This window comes from Nannospalax galili, unplaced genomic scaffold (genome assembly GCF_000622305.1).
Source record: "Nannospalax galili isolate Female #2095 unplaced genomic scaffold, S.galili_v1.0 scaffold1109, whole genome shotgun sequence".
Taxonomy (NCBI): Eukaryota; Metazoa; Chordata; class Mammalia; order Rodentia; family Spalacidae; genus Nannospalax; species Nannospalax galili.
In genome coordinates this window covers 589890-613825 of record NW_008359787.1, presented here as the reverse complement: position 1 = coordinate 613825, position 23936 = coordinate 589890, and the positions used below count along the sequence as shown (strand labels likewise).

At 37.6% G+C, this 23936-nt stretch overlaps 1 pseudogene; it reads right to left on the bottom strand.

The window, feature by feature from the left end:
* Positions 1-20183: 20183 nt before the first annotated feature.
* LOC103726221 lies at positions 20184-20670 on the bottom strand (annotated as a pseudogene).
* Between the last annotated feature and the right edge of the window lie 3266 nt (positions 20671-23936).

Below are 23936 nucleotides of genomic sequence, written 5' to 3'. Positions count from 1 at the left end.
CATGACAACAAGGAAACAGAGTCTTCCAGGCTTCTGGGAACTTGAACATATGAACATACAGCAATGGTGACAGCGTGTACAAGATCCATGCAAATTCAATCAGAGAAAAATTCATCATAGAAATGGGGAAATGAGCAGGAGACACCAACCTTAGCCAAGGAACTACTGGGTAAAGGAGAGTTGATCCTGTTTAAGGGAGTGTTGTTAATTAGTCTGAACAGGATCCAGTGGATGAACCCACACTGAGGGACATCTGGGTCTTAACATATATGACAGAATGCATGAAATCTAGTGGGCAGGCTATGAAGGGTTGTAGATAGGAGAGGGTATTAAATATGATTAAAATGCATTATACGAAATGCACAAAAGTTGAATTAAAATATACATTAGAAAATATTATGGTGAAGAAGTTAGCTTTTAGCAGCATTGCCATAAAATGAAGATGCTTGCTATTGAAAAGGGTATATGCTGTGAAATAAATGTTTCTAAGGCCCCCATCTTGATATACCAGGACTACTATTAACATTTTTGTATACCAATCAAAATGGTATACAAAATTGTAACCGCACGCCTTTAATTCCAACACTTGGGAGGCAGAGGCAGGTTCGAGGCCAGCCTGGTCTACATACCAACTTCCAGGTTAGCTGGGGCTACAGGGAGACCCTGTCTCAAAAAGACCAAAAAAAGAAATTGTAACTTTCCAAAGGTAAATCTGGAATTCCTGAGGTTTTTGATAAATATACTAAAATTCATAAAAGTAAGAGAAATTTTAAAAAATATGTTTGTAGAGGTTCCATTGTAGATGTGTCCCTTAGGGTTGGGCACCTCACAGACACTTATTCTCTATGTGTGACCAGTTGTGGAACTCTGTAATAGTCTGTCTGCTGCAAAAGAAGCTTCTTTGATGAGTGGTGATTGACATACTTGTCTGTAAATATAAGAATCCATATCTAGCATATAGTAATAAATTACATTTGTCTAGGATGGATAGCCTTAGAATTTTCTCTAAGATCCATTACCTCTACAGCCATGTGTATTTGGCTATGTTTACAATGCTACACATGAGTTCCCCCTAAGTGATACATTTACAATGGAACCTCTACACATAAGGTTCATGGAACATAGTGGAACAAGGGGTAGAGAGAACACTAATGCATCTCTCGACTCTCATCAATGAAGTTCCCTCATGCCACAAAGGGTGATGAACACAAAAGACCACAAATGGCCAAAGTATAGAGAATAAGAGTCTGCAGAGTGCATGTCCCTATACAGGATTCCTATATTAAACTTCACCCACCCAGGGCTCAGGGACCATAGAGGAAGAAGGGGTGAATAGACTGTAAGAGCCAGGGGAGGAGACACATGACCATAAGGAAACAGTCTTACAGGTTCCTGGGATCTGCTCATATGAATCTACAGTAATGGTGCCAGCATGCACAAGACCCACACAAACTTAAGCAGACAAATCCCAGCCTAGAACTGAGGAAATAGGCAGCAGACCCCAGCCTTAGCTGAAGAACTGCTGGGTGAGGGATAGTTGATCTTCTTTAAAGGAGAGACTCCAGATAGGCTGACTAGACCTCAGTGAATGAACTTATGCTGAGAGACATCTGACTACACAAACAACTCAATAGGCCTTAACATATGTGACAGAATGCATGAAATGTGGTGGGGGTAGCTATGGGGTATGTGGATGGGGGAGGGGGCATAAAGATGATTAAAATGTTTTGTATAAAATGTACAAAAAATTCAATTAAAATATATACATTTAAAAAGTTTGATGGACACTTGAACTATGTGAATGTCAAAGTGTTTTTTCAATAATAATATTCTGAATTCTAAAACAAAAATTCTTTATTTTCACTGGTTTAATTGCCTTCCTACAAAAGTCTCCAGTATTTCTTTTTTAGTTATAGTAGAAAAGAGGACTTCAAGTCAGAAGCCAGGGCAAACAGAAAGTGGGAGGAGTGAATGTGTTCAATAAAGAACAGCACAAACATCCACTTGTGTGTGTGCACACAAGCACATATATAAATATTCATTTGAAAGCCTAAGTTACAATTAATAAAAGCTTGGAATGGAACCATAAAGAATTAATGCACCAAATCACAATGGAAATGTTCTGTCTATAAAATACAAGTGTGGTTGATTGACTCTAAGTTCCATCAAATTGGACATGATCAGACAGATAACACAACACAGACTAGTGTTACTAAAGCACACCAAGAAAATCTTCCAATTTTTAAAGTAAATGAGCCTAAATATTTTCCTTATTGTTTTATTTTTCATAATGAAAACAACAGAATAAAAACATGATGTTTTTGTTGAAGAAAAGTGTGGCAGTTTTAAAACATTCCTCCAAGTTACTTGTTATTCATCCCATCCAGAGCTGGGATTGAGAGGCCTCCCCCTCAGATGTAGTCTATGAGTGGCCAATAGAACCCATGAGCAGTAATGTGCCAGTTTCCACACCCCAATTCAACAAAACTGGCAGCTTCCACATCCTGATTCTCTGACTCCCTGACCTGTGCAACACTCTTGGAAATCAGCCACCATTCTGTAAGAACGTTCAAGTATCTAGTGGAAAAGCAGGTGTTGATGGAAAGGAAACTGCAGCTCCAGCCAACTCTTCATGAACCATCAAACCCAGCCTGGAGTCATGAGTGAGTCATCTTGGAAGTCATCTTCTATCCTGTCAAGCAAATTAGCCTTGTAGAGTTGAGGACTGAATAAACAATAGCTGCTTTGAAGCAGTTAAGTTTGAGGGTATGATGTTACATAACAATGGATAACTAGAATCAAAGTATAACTGGGAGCTAGACAGATGATTCAATGGGTACAGTGCTTGTCGCTCAAGCATGAGGACCTGACTTTGAATCCCCAACACCCACATACAAAGCTAGGCATGGAGGCATACACCTGTAATTCCAGCACTGGAACAGTAGAGATAGAAGAACCCCCAGGGTTTGTTGGACAACCAGTCTATAGCCAATTGGTGAGCTCTAGGCTATGAGATACTCTGTCTCAAAAAACAAGGTGGAGAGCAATAAAGAAAGACCCGATGTCAACCCCTGGCCCTTGCACATACACACACAGGTGTGCATAACCTCATATTCTCACACACACATAACATATACATGCAAAAAGGCACACACACACACACACACACACATCTTACTTTGAAATTTTCTCTTCCTAGCTACATCTAACCCACTAATACACAGAGTGCCAATTTCCTGTGTACCTTATCTACGGACCACTTTTGTTGGATTACTCTGTAGTGTATACTGTATTATACGATACACTTTTCAAACAATCAAAATGAAATAATTGTAACTTTCTGTGAGAATTTTCTCAGTGATTCAGATAATTATAGATACTGGAGAAGCCACTGGAGAGAAAATATGTGAATCATCACCCCAGGTGCTGGAGAGTTAAGGACCTAGAATATGAACATATTCTCACAGTAACACCAACCAGAGCTCTCCTTATTGAAGAATATTTAAACTAAAAAAAAGTTATGCATTAGTACATTAGTCTATTGTAATATATTAAGTGCATATCATGATAGTTGACAGCAGAGATGGCTCCCAAATGTTTTACATGTTTCTTCCCTGCCTGTGTTTTCACAAAACAGAAATTCCCTTAAAAATCAAGCTAAATAAAAAGTAATATAGAGGTAAATCTGTAAAAGTTTATTTAGAATTGCAGTAACAGCCTTCATGGATTTATACAACCCGTATGGTTAGCTGCTTTCCTGCAGAAGTTCATATTGTCAAGTACACTTGTCTTAAACAATTGTGGAACTATAACGAGGGAGGTGATTCAAAGTAAGAGAAAGATCAGAATAGCTTTAGATGTATCAAGAAGTCTTCAGGGCTATGCTGACTACACTAAGAAGATGGTGTTGTTCAGTTGTAGGAACTGCAGAAGGGAGCAGCATAATCAATAATGGATGAGCATTTGTTGGGGTTCATAAAAAGGATGCATTTGAATGCCTTTTCGAAGTGTTTAAGATTTGCTCCAAAATTGCTAAAGCAATTTCAAAACTTACAGCCTTTCTCTACCACAAATCTGTTTCATGAAAACATCACTCATAAATCTCAGCTTACAAGCTGTTCCCTTGTACCAAATAATCTTCCTGGCTTTGTGTGCTGGCAAACTCCTATTCATCTGTCAAGATCCAACTTGAACAATACCACTCTATAAAGGCTTCTTAATCTTAACCCTAGGTCCTATCCTATCTGTTCTATTTCTTTTAAACAATACATTTAAAGTACTTTATTAGGTTATTCTATAATTCATTTGCTTGCCATCTTGTCTTAATCTCCAATGAATGAATTATTTAAAGCCTTTTTTATTCCTACCACAATGCCTGGCACAAGTCAGACATTGCTGAATAAATCTAATCAATACATTTGAAGAAAATTTTTGACTAATATGTGCATAATTGTACTATTTGGCTTACTGCTTACTCAAAAACAACTGTTATAATGTGTTCATGGTGCAATAGAAATTAATCTAAACACTCAAGATGCTAAATAAATTTTTCCTTCCTCAAGGAAACTTTATCACTTATTCTGAACCTGCCTTCTGCTGAAATTTCCATGAAACAAATACTAAAATCATCTTATTGTTATTTCTCCATAGGTATGAAATCCCCTGAATGCAAGTTCAGGAAAAGAAGCACATGGAAGTTGATCACAAGTGTCAGGGCACTATCCAGGTGTGTTTAATGACCATTTCATACTCTCATTGCACCTCACTATGATGCAGGGAGTACCAGCTATTGGCGTCGGCACTGTGACCATCTTTCCCATCTTTAGACCTCCAGGGATGAATGTAAGGAGTGTGTCTCATGGTTTCCATAGACTTCCAAGTCCCATTTAGTCAGACATAGCAGCAACAGGAGACTCATTCAGAAACCATAGTCAGTGCTAAATCAGGAAATAAAAGTAAACACATTATGTGACACTTAGCCAGCATGGAGAGAAATGTCATGAAATGCCCATATATAACATCTAGGCTAGGTTACAGCTCACAGTGACTTTCTGAAAGCTTAAGTAAATTTAACACAGATTTACAAAAACTTCTTTGATCAACTTATTTCTCATTTTAAATTCTATATATTTCCTCACAGTTTTAATAAAAGGAGTTCAAATTCTATATTTTTAAAAGAAAGATTCCCCAAACAGTGTTTTTTGAGACAAAAATCTATTAAAATGTCATTCCCTTGAAATTATATTTTGCAATGAGTTTCCAGAAAATATATAAGGTTAAAATAATAGTTCTCTCATAGAACAAATAGTAGGAAAATCTAATGAGTAATTCAATCATTTGTTTATTTAGTAATTAAATAAATCATTTCTAATCATATACCTCAGGTAATAAATATTGTCTCAAACATGACTTATGTTCTATCCTTCAGGAATGATCAAAGAGTTATTATGCAATGTGGTAAGTGCTATGAGTAGGTACTTGGGAAAATGCATAAAAAGAGTAATTAAGCACCTGGGAAAGCTGGGAGAAACATTAGTGGAAATGATCATTCTTCTAGAAAACTTGAAGTCAGTTCATATATCAAAAATTACATGTCCATCGAAGACTTTGAGAGGGATCTGACACTGATTCTAATTACTCTAACAGTTATCAAAATACCTGAAAGCAAATCCTGAAACCATCACTCTAGAAACCAGCCTCGGAAGACAAAAGAAAACTGAGGAGGAACCCAATAGAGGGATGCTTTTGGAAGCCTTTGTCAAGAAATTCCAATGGACTCTCATATGAACATTTGAAAATTGCCCTGTTCTGACTTTTTTCTAGTTCCCTGTCTAGAACTTGTAATGTTAATTATTCTTGCCTTTAAGTCTTCACATCTCCTATTCATGATTCAAGGACTTTCTTTTCCCCCTAGAGATAAGAGTTATACAACTTGGGAGTCTTTTAGATAGACCCACTGAAGGGGTACTACAGTTGCCTCACCCCGCATCCCTGTTCAGCATGGAAGAAGCCAGAGAAGTCTGTATCCCAACTCCCTATTGGCAATTTGGATAACCTCTTCAGAGGATGATGTGATAAGAATAGGAGGTAGGAATTGGCTAGGCAGTTAGGGTAAAAAGACCCCCCTAAAAGTAGCCAGTTCCTTGGCTAAAACTCACAATGTCCTTGGGCCTCCATTCCATACTCCATCTTTGGAACATACTCCATTCCAAAGACCAAAAATTTCAAAAATATTTGGCACCTTTTATCTAATCCTTAAAAATTTTTAGGGTTACTTCTTCAGAGGGGGGAATGTTAAATGTAGCCAAAAGCCCCATTAAAATAAATGGATAGATAGATAATGATAGATTAGATAGATAGAAAGATAGATAGATAGATAGATAGATAGATAGATAGGATGATAGATAGATGATAGATAGATGATAGATAGATGATAGAGATAGATAGATAGATAGATAGATAGATAGACAGATAGATGATTGATAGATAAATCAAAGAAAAAGAAAGAGTATATGAAGTTATCAGAAAAAAAAAGTGATTGGAAGATATGGGAGGAGTTGGAGGGGAGGGAGTGGGTGTGGATTTGATCAAAACACCTTATATGCATATATGAAATTCTCAATAAATTACTTATTTTTTAAAAAATTACATATCCAAAACATATAAGTGAAAAACAGAAGAATCTATTTAACAAATGCTAAGAAATCAACATGACTAATGGCCAGTGATGAGGGAGAGAAGTGTAACAAAACAGACTGGAAAACTAGCAAAAAGACTGAATGCTTACAGATTTGCATACTGAAAAGAAATCTGAATTCTATCTTTTGAAAATTGAAAACTCATGAAGATTTGGGAGAATTTTGAGGGAGGAATAAAGTTATAAAGTTTAAGTTATAGAAAATAACTAGAATCAGCATGAAGAATGGGTTGGAAAGGGTAAGGCAGGAGTAGGAATGTCAGATGAGTCAAATCATGGTGTACAAGAAACTGAAGCTGTGTAACTTAGGCAGAAGAGAACAGAGACTGGATATCAGAGTCCTAAGGCAGTCAAGAGACCTTGGCAATGTAGCAGGTGAGTCAGAGAGGAGTTTAGGAAACTGTGGGATCCACTCCCCCAAGAACTTCATTCATGATGATGAAATTAATTAAAATTCAAGAGATGGAGAAGATTTTTAAGGAAGAGGGAGAACAGTGAATTCGGTGTCCTTGTATTGACTTCAATGTCAACTCTGGGCATCCAGGAAATACGAATCTTAAGCCCAAAGTAAATATCATGACTGGAGCTATGGTCCAGATTTTAACCCAATGCAGAAATCAAGAAGTGAATGAAAGTGTGTGAAAACAGAGAAAAGGTCCAATGAAAACTTAGAAGAAAAGGTGAAAGAGCCAGAAGGAAAGCGAGCACACATGGTAGGAGGGTAAAGAAGGGCAAACTTTGAATCAGGATGGAAGAGTTTGCTGAAAGGTAATCTGAAGAGTTGAGCAAAGAAAATACAGGATATGTTGAACAGAAATCCAGGTATGGAAGGACACAAGTCTCTTGGAGAGTAGGAAAAATGTGTCTGTGTGTGTGTGTGTGTGTGTGTGTGTGTGTACAGATACATGTGTGCATCTATGCATACATGTGAAAGAATAAATTATATTGACCATCACATCTTTTACAAAAATTAATTCAAAATGCATCACAGATCTAAATATAAGAGCTAAAATTATAAACTCTTAGATGAAAATATAGAAGCAAATATACTGGTAATGGATTGGACAAAGCCCTCTAGGATATGATAAGTTATACTCCATCAAAATTTAAAACATGTGCTTAATGGATACTATCAGGTAAGTGAAATTCACCATTTAGAGGGGAGAAATGTTTGCAAACCATAGATGCAATAGGTAACCTATATCTAGCATAAGGAACTCTTATGAATCAGTAACAAACAATTAGGAAGAGTGTTAAGTAAAAGTTCTCCAAAGACAACACAGAAATGGAAAACAAACACATGGAAATGTTTGATAGCATAAGCCATCAGAAAAACCCAAGTCAAAATTGTAGTAGATACTGCTTAATGTCCACCCCAGAGGCTGTAATAAAAAGGACAATGACAAGTTGGTGAAGATGTGGAGAGAATGGAAACCTTGTGTAATGCCAGTGGGAATGGGAAGTCACACAGCTGCTTTGTAAAATAATCCTGAAATCCCTCAAAATGTATAAACACAAAATGTCATGTGACAGAGATTCTACATCTCAGCAAGTGCGCAATGGAACTTAAGATAGATGTCTACACAAAATCTTGAACACAAGTATTTATAAAAACATCATTTGTAATAGCCAAAAAGAAAAGCAATCGAAATGTTCATCAAACTAATCATGGATAGATGAGGTGCATGTACATATAACAACAGGATATTATTAACAATGAAACTGAGTGAATCAATGACACATGCTACAACATAGATGATATTTGAAAACAATCATAAAATAACACATAATTTATAATTCTCTTTATTTGAAATGTCTAAAGCAGACAAATCTATGGAGACAAATAGAAACTTAGTGATCATCTAGGGCTGAGAGTGGAAGAGAAACAAAAAATAATAGCTGAAATGAACATTTCTTCTGGTGACACTGAAATGTCCTACAGTTGTTGCTGATTGTTGCTTGTGTCCATGAATAATCTAAAAGTCATAAATACTTGTTTGCAAGCTTAGCAGAAAAGGAGAACTACAGCAGAAGCCATAGGTAGCCAAGGGTTGATCAATGAAGAGCATTCCTCAGGATAGTTTGAATGAAGAGTCTTGAGTTACATTAAAGTAGATAGAAAAACTAATCTGTGGCTCTGTCACTTTGACATTATTCTAACTTCTATATCACTCTCAGACTAAATTGAACTAAAGAATTTAAAGAAGATTATAAATACAAGAGAACTGGGATCAGAATGAAAAGAGGCTCTTTAGATTCCAAGATGAAGACATTCTTACCTATCACAGGGCACAGTTTTTAAAGATTTAGATGATTATTTTCCTTTTCAATTGAATTTTTTCAAATTTCATACAATATATTCTAATCCTATTCAGATGCCCTCTCCTATCTGCATTCCTTTAGTGCCCCCTGCACAACTTCATGTACTCTATTACATATACGGTTATACACTCAAATTTGTGTCCCCAAATGTTCTTCAGTATGGATACATCCACTGGAGCCTGGTTAACCTATCAAGAGTCACACCCTTGAAAGACATTGACTCTCCCCTTCCCAGCAGCTATAAGTTTCCAATAGCTCCTCAGGTAGAACTGGGCTTTCTTACACATCTATGCTGGGATTTTATCTGGCTTGAGTTTACATAGTACTTGTGCATGCTGTAACCATTGCTGTGAGATCATATAAGTAACTGATCAGCTGTCTGGAAAATTCTATTTACCAGTGGTCACTCACCACCTCTGGCTCTTACAATCTTTCCCCACCTCTTCTGCAATGATCCCTGAGGCTTTGGAGGCAGGAGTTTGCTATAGGCGTCCAATTAAAGGATAATTACTCTGCATTCTCAACACATTGGCCGGTTGTGAGTTTACATAGCCTAGAAAAGTAAAAGTCCAATACCAGGGATGGACTCCCTCTTCTGAAGCTATTGACCAGGTATCCCATAGACCCCCAAACAAGTCTGGCCATTGCCCCTGCTTTTGGTTACCCAACAGAACTTGGTGTAAGATCCTATTGCTGAAGACATTATAAATGTGAACTGTTAACTGTTGAAAAAACAAAGAGAAAACAAGCTGGCTTGGCCGACTTCAAATCTTCATCTCTACAGGCTAGATTTCAGATTGCTGGAAGGTGCTGTGCATACAACCAGAAAAAAAATTAATCCTTAATCTTACTCAGCAGTGAATCCTGAGTATTGCAACAACAACTGGCCTGGCCAGATATGCCCTCTGGTGCAACAGTGACACAAATATTATAGGAGTAAACAATCATTTTTCTAACTGAATTCAATTAGACAGAGCCCATATCTGGCATTGATATCAGTTATGGGCACAAGTGACTAGACAGGCCATGCACCATAGGAGACACTCTTATCCTACTAAATAGATATAGTCTTAAAGTGACTCCTAATAACTTATTGCTATACCCATAGACTAATGCATATCTAGTTTTCACCAGAAAAACTTCCTTATGTAGCAGATGGTGATTAACAAAGATTTGTTTATTCTGATTTTCTTTGTATTAATGTTTGCTTTTATGTATGCATGTATGTGTGCCATGTGCATGCCTGGTGCATGTAAAGGTCAAAAGAGAGTGTTAGAATCTCTGGAACTGGAATTACAGGTAGTTGTAAGCTGGCATGTGGGTGCTAGGAACCAAACTCGGGTCCTCTATAGGAGCAGCAAAATGCTCTTAGCCACTGAGCCAGTTCTCCTAATCAGCCCTGTTTTCTTACTGAGCTTACTACATCTGAGATGGTTTAGAACTGGAAGGTCTCCAGGAAGCTAATGTGTTAAAGCTTGGTCCCCAATGCAGCATGTTCAGATGTGACTGGATCATGAGGGCTCTGATTCTGTCAGTGGAGTACTCTATTGATGAAATCATAACTGTATGGACTGTGGGAAGTGGTGGAAACTTTGGGGTGGGACCTAGCAAAAGAGAGTGGATCACCAGGATCCTAAAAGGGTATATCATTCTTTCTCCTTCTTTTTTTTCTTTCTCTCTCTCTCTCTCTCTCTCTCTCTCTCTCTCTCTCTCCCTACCTTCCTCCCCCCTCTGACCTTTCTGTTCACCATGAAGTCAGCAGCTTCCTCTGCCACATGTTCCAACTGCAATAATGTTCTGCCTTATCTCAGGCCCAAAGCAATGGCGCCAAGGGCTATGTAACAAAATCTCTAAAGTGAGCCAAAATTTTCCTTTCCCTTCATTATGTAGATTTTCTTAGGTATTTTCTCACAATAATGGAAACTGACTAGCACACATGTCAAGCGTTTGGGTATGGATTATTTCCATTTTTATTTTTACTATTTTTAAGAATTTTGTGGCATTTAAGTCTATTGCAAGATACAGAAACAGTCTGTGTACCCACTACTGCCCAGTGAGTGTCCATCACCAATATCCTCCCTCACAGTGATACACTGGTTGCAGTTGAACCCACTAATGCAACATTATCACACAAAGCTTAACATGTGAGCTCTGAACACTCCTGGATTGTGCATGCTTGAAGTTTGGGAAAACTGTGTCCACATGTGTCCACAACTATAGTCCCACTGAAAGTATTTTTGATCTTAAATTTTTTTCTGTGTTGTGTCTATCCATCCTGCTTTCATCCTAATTCCTAAAAACCAGATATTAACTTTTCTTCATAGTGTCATATAGTTTAAATTATGTAAGATGTAGCCTTGTCAGACTGTCTTCTATATAGTAATAGGGATTTGAGTTTTCTCGGCATCTTTTCATGATTTAATGACTCCTTTTGTAACACTGAGTAATATTTTAACTGTCTAGCTGTACCACCATTTACTTATTCATCTTCTGAAAGGCATCTTGGTTGTATCCAAGTTTTAATAATTATGAATAAAACCATTACAAGAATAGTGTATACAAGTATTTGTATGTACATAAATTCTCAACTCTATTATTAGATACTATGTAGAGTTTGTATTTTCCAAAATGCTTCTGATGAAGTTCCATAGCAAAAGCTACTTTTATCCTAACTTTGAATAAAGGATGGTAGAGCAAACTGAATCATTATGGGTACAGACTGAATTAGAGAAAAATAAGAACAAGATTATGGTTTATAGTTATTGATTTGGATAAAGATTCAAGTATTTCTTACAAAGGAAAAAAGAAAACAGCAAGGTCTGTGGGAATAAATCTTGGAATTGGTCTTATTTCTAAATTATCTTTAAAACGTATGCAAAGGGAATTGCTAATATTTCAGATGAGACCAAGATATTCTGAAACCTAGAAGAATAAGAAACCAATTTAAATTATACTTAAAAGATGGCCTACTCTAAAGTTTTCAACCCAGAAAAGAATATATAAGCTATTCCAATATTTCTGTTTACAAAATACTAGATCAAAACTCAAGATCTAATCAAAGATAATCATTGGAAGTGAAACAGAACATATCAATTCTCCCATACAAATGTTCCATGTGTCTATGGTATAATACTTAGCACCTTGACACAACACTCAAAAATGTTAACAGAGAGTAAGCCCAACTAGAGTTCACCTAAGTGGCTATGGAGATGAGGAAGCTAATAGGCAAATTAAAAACTGAATTCTGAGACCTTTGCAAACTGCCTGAGAGGGCCTGAATCAGGCCTCTGTGTGGTGGTGAGCTTCCCAAATTGTGCCATGCCCATTCCCCTACCTTGGGACCACCTGCAGCACCACCACTGTCTGGGGCTTGGATTCTCTGCCAGCTAGTAGGGGCCCAGAACTTTGCAAAATTCATAAGAAGGCCTGAATTGGGCCTCCACATGATGGTAAGCTTCCCAAATTGTGCTGTGCCTGGTGGCTAGTAGGGGCCCAGACCTCAGGAGAAAGCCTGAGGGTGCCTGACTGGCACCTAACTCAAACCTCTGTGGGGTGAGTTTCCCAAATCATGTTGTGTCCAACTCCTTCCTCTGGACCATCTGCAGTCCCTCCCACTGCTTCAGGGCTCATGCTTCCCTCCTGACTAGTAGAAACCAGCACTTCCATCTCCCATCTCCTTTCCTTGGACCTCGGCACTTCCTATCTGAGCCTTCTGAAGTGCTCTTAACTAGCTAGAACCACTTTTCCCTGTTGGAGAACGCTTGAGTAGCTCAATTCAGTCCATCTGGTCCCTCCAACATAAAATAAAATAAAAGAACTTGAAGCCTATATCAAATCAGAAACCAACAAAGGCACAGCAATAATACAAAGAATCAGACATAAACTCAACAAAGAAAGGCTTGGATTTCATAACAGAATCACAAACAACAAAAGAAATCCACATGCCAATATCACAATGAAAACATAATAATATGAAAAACCCAAATAATATGTCCTCACCAAACACCACTAGTCCTATGGAAGAGTTCTACAGTAATGTGATAACCCAGGACACAGAAGTTAAAAGAACAATCATAAACATTATCAAAGAATTCAACGAATTCAATGAATTTAAAGAGCACACAAACAAATCAAAGAACTAAAAGAAGATAGAGATAAGCTTCTGACTGAATTCACAGAAGTGATAGAAATATTGACGAAAACCCTGGCTGAAAAGAAGGAAGTGAAAATTTCAACAAGCCAAAGGAAAACAACAGGAGAAAGCCTCACCAATAGAATGAATGAAATGGAAAACAGACCGCCAAGACTGAATGATAAAGTTGGAGAATTGGACCACTAAAGCAAAGATTATGAATTTTTTTTAAACATAGAAATGGGGTATGCAGGAAATGTGAGACACCATGAAAATACCAAATTTACACATCAGAAGCATAGAGAAAGGAGAAGAATCTCAGGTTAATGATCTTGACCAGATCAACAGGATTGTAGAAGAAAATTTCCCAAAATGAAGGAAAGACATGCCCATACAAATACAAGAAGTACATAGAACATCAAATAGACAGGACCAGAAAAGAAACTCCCCACAGCATATCATAATAAAAACACTAAATGTATAGAACAAAGAGAGAATACTAAAAGTTGTGAAGGAAAAACAAGTTCCAAATAAAAGAAGACCCATTAGAATTACAGAGGACTTATCAATGCAAGCTATGAAAGTCAGAAGAGCCTGGACCAAAATATTCCCAGTTCTAAATGATTATAGATGCAAACCCAGAATATTTTACCCATCAAAAGTGTCCATTACACATGAAGGGGAAAGAAAAATCTTCCACAACATGAATAGATTGAAAGAACTCATGTCCACAAAACCAGCCCATTAGATAATCCTTGAAGCAACACAAAGAACTGAAGAAAGGAACAACTATACTTAAGGGGCAGAAAGAAATTCTACTCAAGCACCAAAGAATACATTTTCTATTCAGCACCCTATGGAACTTTATCTAAAATTGACCACATACTGGGGCACAAAACAAACCTCAACAAATGCAAAAAAATTGAAATATTTCCATGCATTCTATCAGAGAACGGCATAATGAAACTTAGAATGAACAACCGAAGAAATAAAAGTGTTCCTCGAACAAAAGGATAGTACAATACAACAAAACTTCTGGGACACTTTAAGAGCAGTCCTAAGAGGGAAGTTTATAGCTCTAAGTGCCTACATTAAAATAATTAGAAAGTGCACAAATAAATGGCTTAGCATTGTAACTCAAAGGTAAGAACAAATGAAACTCAAACCCATCAGAGAAGAAGAAATAACAAAAATCAGAGCAGAAATTAATAAAATAGAAAAAGAAAATGATACAAAGAGTTAATGTATCTAAGAGCTGGTTCTTTGAAAAGATAAACAAGACAGACAGACCCTTAGCCCAACAGACCAAAAGAAAGAAAGAGCAAATCCAAATCAACAAAATCAGAGCTGAAAGGGGAAACATCACAACAGACTACAAAAAGATCCAGAACACTATAAGTGAATACTTTAAAAGCCTATATGCTATTAAATCTGAGAACCTAAGAGAATGGACGTGTATCTAAAATCATGGGAATCACCAAATCTAAACCAAGAAGATATCAACAGTTTAAACAGACCTATAACATATAAGGAAATTAAAACAGTGATACAAAAATCTCCCAACTGAAAAAAGCCCAGGTTCCAATGGATTCACAGCAGAATTCAACCAGGCATTTAAAGAAGATCTATATCCTACTTATATTATTCAACTATTTAAATTATTCAAAAAGAAACAGAGGGAAAACTCCCAAATTCCTTCTATGAAGTCAGCATCATCAAAAAAAAGAGAAAACTATAGATCCTTAATGAACATAAATGCAAAATTTATCAACGAAGACTTGCATACTGCATACAGACACATATCATAAAGATCATCCACCATGAACAAGTCAGCTTTATTCCAGAGATGCAGGGATGGTTCAATATATGTAAGTCAATAAATGTCATAAATCATATAAATGGACTCAAAGACAAAAACCACATGGTCATCTCAACAAATGCAGAGAAGGCCTCTGACAAAATTCAACATGTATTTATGATAAAAGTCCTAGAGGGAATTGGACTGGAGGGAACATAACATAATTAAAGCTAAGTATAACAAACCCACAGCCAACATCATTCTAAATGGAGAAAACCTGGAAGCATTCCCATTAAAATCAAGAACCAGGCAAGGCTGTCCACTATCTCCACTACTTTTCAATATAATATAGTGTTTGAAACTCTTGATAGAGAAACAAGACAAGAGAAGGAAATTGAAGGAGTAGTAATTGGGAAAGGAAAGGTCAAATTATCCCTTTTCACAGATGATATGATATTATACCTAAAAGATGTCAAAAATTCCACCAGAAAACTCCTAGAAATGATTAACACTTTCAGCAAAGTGGCAGGTTATAAAATTAATCTACAAAAATCAATAGCCTTCCTGTATACCAATAATAAGCAATTGGAGAAAGAGTAAATGGAAACCCTCCCATTCACAATAGCCTCAAAAAAATTCTCAGAAAAAAAACCTAACATTAAAGAGCTCTACAATGAAATTTTTTAATCTTTTTTTAACAGAATCAATTCACTATACTTTTTTCTCATATAAAAGTCCTAGGTAGGGGCTGGAGAGATGGCTCAGTGGTAAGAACACTGGTTGTTCTTGCAGAAGACCTGGGTTCGAATCCCAGTACCCACATGGCAGCTAACAACTATCCGTAACTCCAGTCCCAGGGGATCCAACAACCTCTTCTGACCTCCACGGGCATTGCACGACACAGGTACACTTACCTATATGTAGGCAATACATGCATACACATAAAATAAAATAAATAAATAATTTTTTTAAAGTCCTAGGTAGTAGCCACAGCTGGAGCCTGAGTGTGGGTTTTCAAAAAATGATCGGTGAATTCCTGATAGGGAGACTTGGTGAAGACCATCTCTTTCTAGAAGTCAGGGTCAGATAGCTGTAGTCTTAGAGATGGCATCAAAGGTGGCCTTGGCAAAAAATTTTAATCTTTAAAGAAAGAGATTGAGGAGGAAACAAGAAGATGGGAGGACCTCCCATGCTCATGGATTGGAAGAATTAATATTGTGAAAATGACCATCCTGCCAAAAGCCGTTTATAGATTCAATGCAATGCCAATAAAAATTCCCATGGCATTCTTCACAGAATTAGAAAAAAACTATCCTAAAATTCACATGGAAGTACAAAAGGCCCCAGATAGTGAAAGCAACCCTGAGCACAAAGAGCAATGCTGGAGGGATTACAATACCAGATTTCAAACTATATTATAGAACTATAGTCATAAAAACATCATGGTACTGGCACAAAAACAGACCTGTAGTTCAATGGAATATAATTGAAGACTCAAACATGTATACATGTAATTTCAGCCACCTGATATTTGACAAAGGGACCAAGAACAGTCACTGGAGGAAAGACAGCAAATGGTGCTGGCAAAACTCGATTTCCACCTGTAGAAGAATGAAAAAGACCCACATCTTTCACCTTGCACAAAAGTCAATTCCAAATGGGTCAAAGACCTCAGTGCGAAACCTGAAGCTCTGAAATTGTTGGAAGAAAACATGGGTAATATCTTACAAGATATAGGTGTAGGGAAGAACTTTCTAAATCAGACATCAATTGTTCAGGAATTAAGATCAAGAATCAACAAGTGGGACCTCATTAAACTTAGCTTTGTATATCAAGATAAACAACCAAGGAAGTGAATAGAAACACACAGAATGGAAGAAAATCTTCATCAGTGGCACATCTGACAGAGGTTTACCTGCAGAAAGCAGTGTGGAGAATTCTTAAAAATCTAAAAGTGAATCCACATTTGACCTGGTTATACCACTCCTTGGCATATACCCAAAGGACTCATCCTATTGCAGAGATACTTGTACATTCGTGTTTGTTGCTACTTTTTTCACAATAGCTAAGAACCTAAGTGCCCCTCAACTGACGAGTTGGTAATGAAAATGTGGTACATTTACACAATGGAGTTCTACTCAGCAGTAAACAAAGATGAAATCATGAAATTTGCAGGTAAATGGATGGAACTAGAAACTGTTGTACTAAGTGAATTAACAGACTCAAAAAATAAAATGATATATGGTCTCCTTCATATGTGGATCCTAGCACCAAATCCTTATATGTGAGTGTGCATCCTGATGTAACTGCAGGAACCAGGATAATGAGAAGGAACCAGGAAGGGAAAGGGAAAGAAGGAACCTGAGAGAGAAAAATGATAGGAAACAGGTGTTACTAAAGGAGGAGTGTATAAAATGGCAGTATTTAAATGGAAGGGGTAAAGGGCAGGGTTATACAGGAAACGATGGAAATAAAGGGGAAGAAAGAGCTCAAGAGAGTTGGGATCATAGGAGACTGGTATTATCAAGGGAGAAATAGGGGAAATGGGGGTACTTTAACTGGGGAGGGCATGGAGGGAGGGATACACTGGGAGAGAGAGAAGAAAGATAAATAATGCCTACCTACTGTAAAAAAAAAAAACTAGAGGGAATAGTATTAGTCCAAAAATCTACTGAAAAATTACACAATATCTGAAAAATTGAAATACTGAAAAATTGACAATATCTCTACATGAGTCCATGTGTATAGCTAAAGGCTACATAACAGGAAACAGTGCCAGACAGGAGAAACCTCCCTTTGAGTTGTTGCCCAGGGTATTCCAAGAGCCTCCCAAAATTACACAGGCTATTGCCACAGCCCTTGATGGCCTCTCAGAACTTGAAGTTAAGACCCCATTGCTGAAGACAGAACATACTTCTGACAGGATTTGGAACACAGAGTTGGAACTGACCTGGAAACCAACTCCTCTGAAAGCTAGCTGTCATAGCTTTGGAGAGCACTATGCAAGCTGCTAAGGGAGAGCATCAATTGATGGTCCAATCCCAGCTTTAAGGCCTAATAACCACATCAATGATGGGCATAGCAAACTATCTCTATTGGTGTAGAAGTGGCACTTTTATCTTGGGGGTAATCAATAGCTACCTAATTGACCTTAAAGCCTACTCAATGGTAGGAAACTCATGTGTGGTACTATAAACATAGCCAAATAGAAGAGGGGGAGAAAAGATTGTAAGAGCCAGGGAGGAGGTGCATGACCTTATTGAATAGCGTTCTACAGACTCTGGGGACCTTGCTCATATGAACAGCAATGGTGTCAGCATGCATGCACAAGACCCATGCAAACTCAAGTAGACAAAAACCCAGCACAGAACCATAGAAATGAGCGGCAGGTCCCAATCTTTCTCGAACAACTATTGGCAGTTGATTACTGCTGGGTGAGGAAGAGCTGATCTTCTTAAAGGGAGATACTCTAGATAGGCTGACTAGACACCAGTGGATGAACTTACACTGAGAGACTCAATAGGCCTTAACACAAATGACAGAATGCATGAGTTCCAATGTGGGGGTTATGGGAGGGGGCCAATGGGGAAGGGGGTAAAAAGATGTTAAGATGTTCTGTATGAAATAACAAAAACTGAATTCAAAAAAATACAAAAAAAGCCCTAAATTTCACTCTTAGATGATAGACCTGGCGAAAGAGATTTGAGATCAATTCTGAGTTTAAAAATATTTATATCAAGGCAGGAACAAGGGGTATAACTGAACTGTACTCTGGGCTAAGAGCAGCTGAACTTTCCTGAGATTAAAGCATTTCTTATGGGACTATCAGGAGCACACCCAAGACTTTCCCACAACTCCTTTCTATTCTGCCTGATCCTCTTCACGTCTCCTTTCCTGACTCTATCACAGTTCGTCTGTGCTGTTTGGTTCCTGATGTTGCTTTGCCAACATTTCATTCCTAGAAGGTGCAAAAGTCTCTGTGCTTAGAGTGGCGGGGGATCCATATTTTCTTTATTGCCTACATATCAGTAAGCATAATACTTTAAGCTGCTAATATTACAGACACATAGAAATTAAATGTACATCATTTATGTAGAAGTGAAATTAAGTGTTCTTTTCATGCAGAAGTAATTTGAAGATATAAAAGAGAAATTTTCACTGAATAAGTGATAAGCATAACTTGTTAAAGAACAAAAATGAGCTAATTTCAAGGAAGTTATGAAGAATAATTTTAAAATTTAAATGTTATAGATGTATGCACTAGATTCCTTTATTCGTTACTTTTTCACCACTATGATGAAATACCTGACAGAAGCATGTGAAGGGAAAAGAGGTGTAATCTTGCAAATGTTTTCAGTTCCTCATAGTGAGGAAGACTAGGCGCAAATGGGGCAGAAGGGGATATTCAATACAGTTCCTCACATAGTAAGGCTGGCCAGGGCCAGAGACAGACTAACTATTAAGGCCCCCAGTGTCCAACATCAGCCAGTGAGATACCATGTCCAGAAGGTTCCAAAACAGCACTGGCAGTTGGGAAGCAGTTTTTGAACACTTGAGGCTACAGGGGGCATTTGATATTCAAGTCGTAACAATCTATATGTTTGAACAAAAGCACTGCAAGGCCAGATACAGTGGTGCATGGCTGTAATCACAGCCCTTAAGAGACTGAGGCAAGACGATCTCAAGTTCAAGGCCAGTCTGGACCATGCATGAAAACCCTATCTCAAAAAGAGAATTAATGAATTAATTAAATTCAGGAAAATGTGTGAGACTCTGTAATAGACTAAATATACCAGCCCTATAAGAAGCACATAAAAGAGAGGCTGGAGAGATAGCTTGGGTGTTAAGAGCACTGGCTGTTCTTACAGAGGACCCAAGTTCAGTTTTCAACACCCACATGGCAGCTAAAAACCATCCATAAATCCAGTTCCAGGGGATCTGACCACCTCTTCTGGCCTCCACAGGTATGCATGCACTTGGTGCACTCAAATACATGCAGGAAAAACATTCATACACATAACACAAAAGTAAATAACAAAATAAATTTTAAAATTTAAAATTTAACTGAGTTTGCAGGGGACTTGTGTATGCTGACACCATTGCCATAGAATCCTATAAGCAGGTTCCCAGAAGCTTCTAAAACTGTTTTTTTTTTTTTTAACCATGTAAGTCATCTTTATTTTTAATGTCCAGAGTTTGTAACGTATGTGTCAGACCTTCCTCCTGGACTCATTTTACAGGTTCTCAATTGGCTGGTGAGGCCAATAGGGATACTCATTCTTGTCTAATTTGGTTTCTGGAAAGATTTCATTCAAGTCTTCGATGGTCATCTGATCCAAATGAATAGTCTTCATTTTCTCAAGCTGCTTTTCATAGTCCTAGATCCTGACCTTTGACTCAGACAGGAACTCGGCACAATTTTTCACATCTTCCTTTTCCTCAGCATCCACCAAGGCAGCTGGCACAAGAATCCTCTGGCACAGGAACAGTCAGGGCCTTAAACTTCTTTTCAAAATCATCCACCAAGTCTGCCCTGGCCACAATGGCCTTGTAGTAATCCCAGTCCATCTCTGGTGGTTTCTCAGACAGAGCAGCCAACCTGGAGTTGAAGGTCTTATTCCAGAACTTCAGAGAACTAGCAATAGATTTTTAATTTGGGGGTATTGCCTCCCCAAAAGCTATCCAATCAATGGCTTTTAGAGCAAGTTTACATCCAGCCATCTTGGGATCCTCCAACGTCCCTGGTAGAGCACTCATGACTGTTTTTATATGGTCCTCCACCTCCTCCCTGGCTCTTACAATCTTTCTGCCCCTTCTTCCCTGATTGTCCCTGAGCCTTGGGGGGTGAAGCTTAATAAAGGAGTCCTGTCCAAGGACCATCATTCATCAGACTCTTGATCTCTATGCTTTGATAACCAAGCATAGAACTGGGAAAATGAACAGCAGACCCCAATCTTATCTGAAGAAATATTGGCAACTGATTGCTGCCAGATGAAGAAGAATTTATCTTCCTAAAACAAGGAAGTAGACCTCAGTAGATGGACCTGCGGCTGGGGATACTGACAAACACAGTGGGCCTTAACAGAGATGACAGAGTATATGGGCTCCAGTGCAGGGGGTGGGTATGGGAGGGTACCAGTGGGTACAGGGGTATAAAGATGATTAAAATTGAAATGTTCTTCATATAATACACAAAACTTCAATAAAAACAAAAAAATTTAAATAATGTAAAGAAAATTTTAATATTTTATTATTTTTATTTTATGTGTATGAGTGCATTGCCTGCATGTATATGAGTGCACCCGTGTCATGCAGTGCTGTGGAGGTCAGAAGAGGGCTTCGGATTCCCCTGGAACTGGAGTTAAGGACGGTTCGTAGCCACCATGTGGGTGCTGGGAATCGAACCCGGGTCCTCTGCAAGAGCAGTCAGTGCTCTTAACCGGTGAGCCATCTCCCCAGCCCCATAAATTTTTTTAATTAAAAATTTTAAATTTAAATAAAAGTACATAAAAGAACCTAATTACTGAATAACTGGACTCAGACAAAATAGTAAGTCAGGTAGTTTGTTGTTCTCAGCATCACTCATCTCTAGTAACTTGAATACCTGTCGGTTTCTGCATTAATCCCCAGCTATAGACAGTTAGTTGTACATGAACCAGCCAGCCCTCCGTACCTCTCACTCTTTTTTTCATCAAACTTCTTGCTCTTGAGCAATTCCAGTGAATAAATCCTGGGAAATGTTTGATACTATTTAGTAGTGAGTGTCTAGTCTCCCAAGATATCTGAGAATACTGAAATACTCCAAAGTGGTTTGAGAACAAAATAATTGCTCTTAACTTTCCCAAATTATAGGGTTTCTAAGATTTGATGGAGTAATTCTAATGGTCAGAATGTTCAGTTCTGTGTCATAAACAGAGGACCACTGTTTGGGGTGATAATTTCTGTAGATGTGAGTATTGAGAAGACAAATAGCACATTTAAATATACATCTCTTTATATTTACAGTAAATCCCAGTAACACAGCAAAATCAAACTTTAATTCTAACATGAAATAGCTTCTTCTTCACCTCCTTTCCATTCTTCAATTTTCTTCTCTCTCAAGCCACAAGATATTTGGAAATTTCTATACTGCCTCATTATAAGCACCATTTGCTTAAACGCTGACTTGGTTAGCTAAGAAAATGTCATACAGACACAAGAAAGAAGGCAGAGCCATGACTCCTCATTTTTCTCCTTTCCTTTGGTTCAAAATGACCTGCATGGAACAGAATGAAGAAAACAAAGTGAATCTAAGAAAGTGGACAAAAGCGATGAGGAGCTTCCAAACAGATAGCTCTGTATGAAAGTACTCAGCAAGGAACAATAAAAAAATTAATAATGATCTTGGACACTGTCAGAGTTGAGAATTATTCTGGGCAAGGGATTGGGAGCTATTATAAAAAGCATTTTTGCTAAGAGTTCAGTGTTTTGGAGCAAGGTTGGTGGCCAAGTTTGGTGACATGACAGTATCATAAAATTGTAGAGCACTTGGAAAACAGTTTGGTATACTGGAGATTGCTACATTGGTTTGGCAGACTTGGATATTTTTTATTAGGAAACATTTCCATTGCAACAGCAAGTAGAATTTTAGAGAGATCAGGTCCAATTTTCAGGATGTTTATGATTAATATATTTCAGAATATTTCCTATGTCAGAGAATTGTGAACCAAAGCTCTGTGTGCACTGTGTGTGTACCAATATGTGAACCAAAGCTTAGAAGGAATATTTCTACCCACAAAGTACCAGTCTGCACAGCACCAGCTATGTAGAAACTAGAACAGAGTGGGGAGGACAAAGCCAGACATCCATTAAGCCTAATGGTGGAGATGATCACATCAATTCTTTCTTGTTTACTCACTAAATTTGTTCCAGAGGATGGGAAAAGGAAAGGAAGAAAATGAGGCAATAAATACTGTGAACACTATGTAACAAATATGTGCTTTATGATTATTTCTGTATGCATATACACATATACAATGAGTGCTTAAAGAGAAAAATACATTGAAGAGACCCATTCCAATAACTGTACATAGAACAGCATTTTCATGTATTCAGTCTAATATAGCAAAGTAAGGATAACAAAAGACTTAACACATATCTGGGGTCAGCATACGGGATGCTGATTCCCATGCTATGTAGAATAAAAATGGTTTGTAAATCTAATTCACAGAGAGTAAAAGTCCAATATTGTTTAATTGATTTACATTGTATTCATCATTATAAGAGTAGCAGTGAATGGCTGGAATATTTTCATTTTAAAAAAATTAAAATATCTAATTAAGGCATCTAAATCTGTCATATTGCTTTTCTAAATCCTAGAGTTTACCCTCTGAGTTTCTTTTTAAAAGAGGCTTGACTTTGCAGCACATATAACTTTCTTATTTGGAACCAGTATGCCAAATAGAAGACTTGTAATTCATTTCCATGGCAGTGGGTAATGTTTCCTGAAATAGAGAGTTACGAGGTAATATGACAATGGGGCAAAAATGGAATTGCAAAGAATAAAGTGGCTACAAATCTTCCAATAAAACAGAGTGAAGTGGGAGAAAGGCTTGAACTAGAAAATTGTTTCTCATATTGGAAATAATACATCTTTGTTTTTCTGGAACAGTCCTTAGGGTACTTTGACAGAAGAAGCTGGCTCCAATTTCTGCTAAGTAATGAGATAAACCAAGATTGACTTTGAAAGATGCAAATGAATTGAACAACTCTATGAAGTGCAAAGAAGGCAGCTTTTATGAGGAGAAGAAGTGGAATTTTTTACAAAACCACATTTTCATGATTTTCTCTCTTAAAACATGGATGGGCCTGGGGAGATAGCTAGGACAGGACTTAGGTTCCCAGCACTCATGTTAGGTAGCACATGACCACCTGTTAGCCTCAACTCCAGGGGATTTAACACCTTCTTCTGGCTTGGCTTTCATGGGCATCTGCACATACATGTGCAT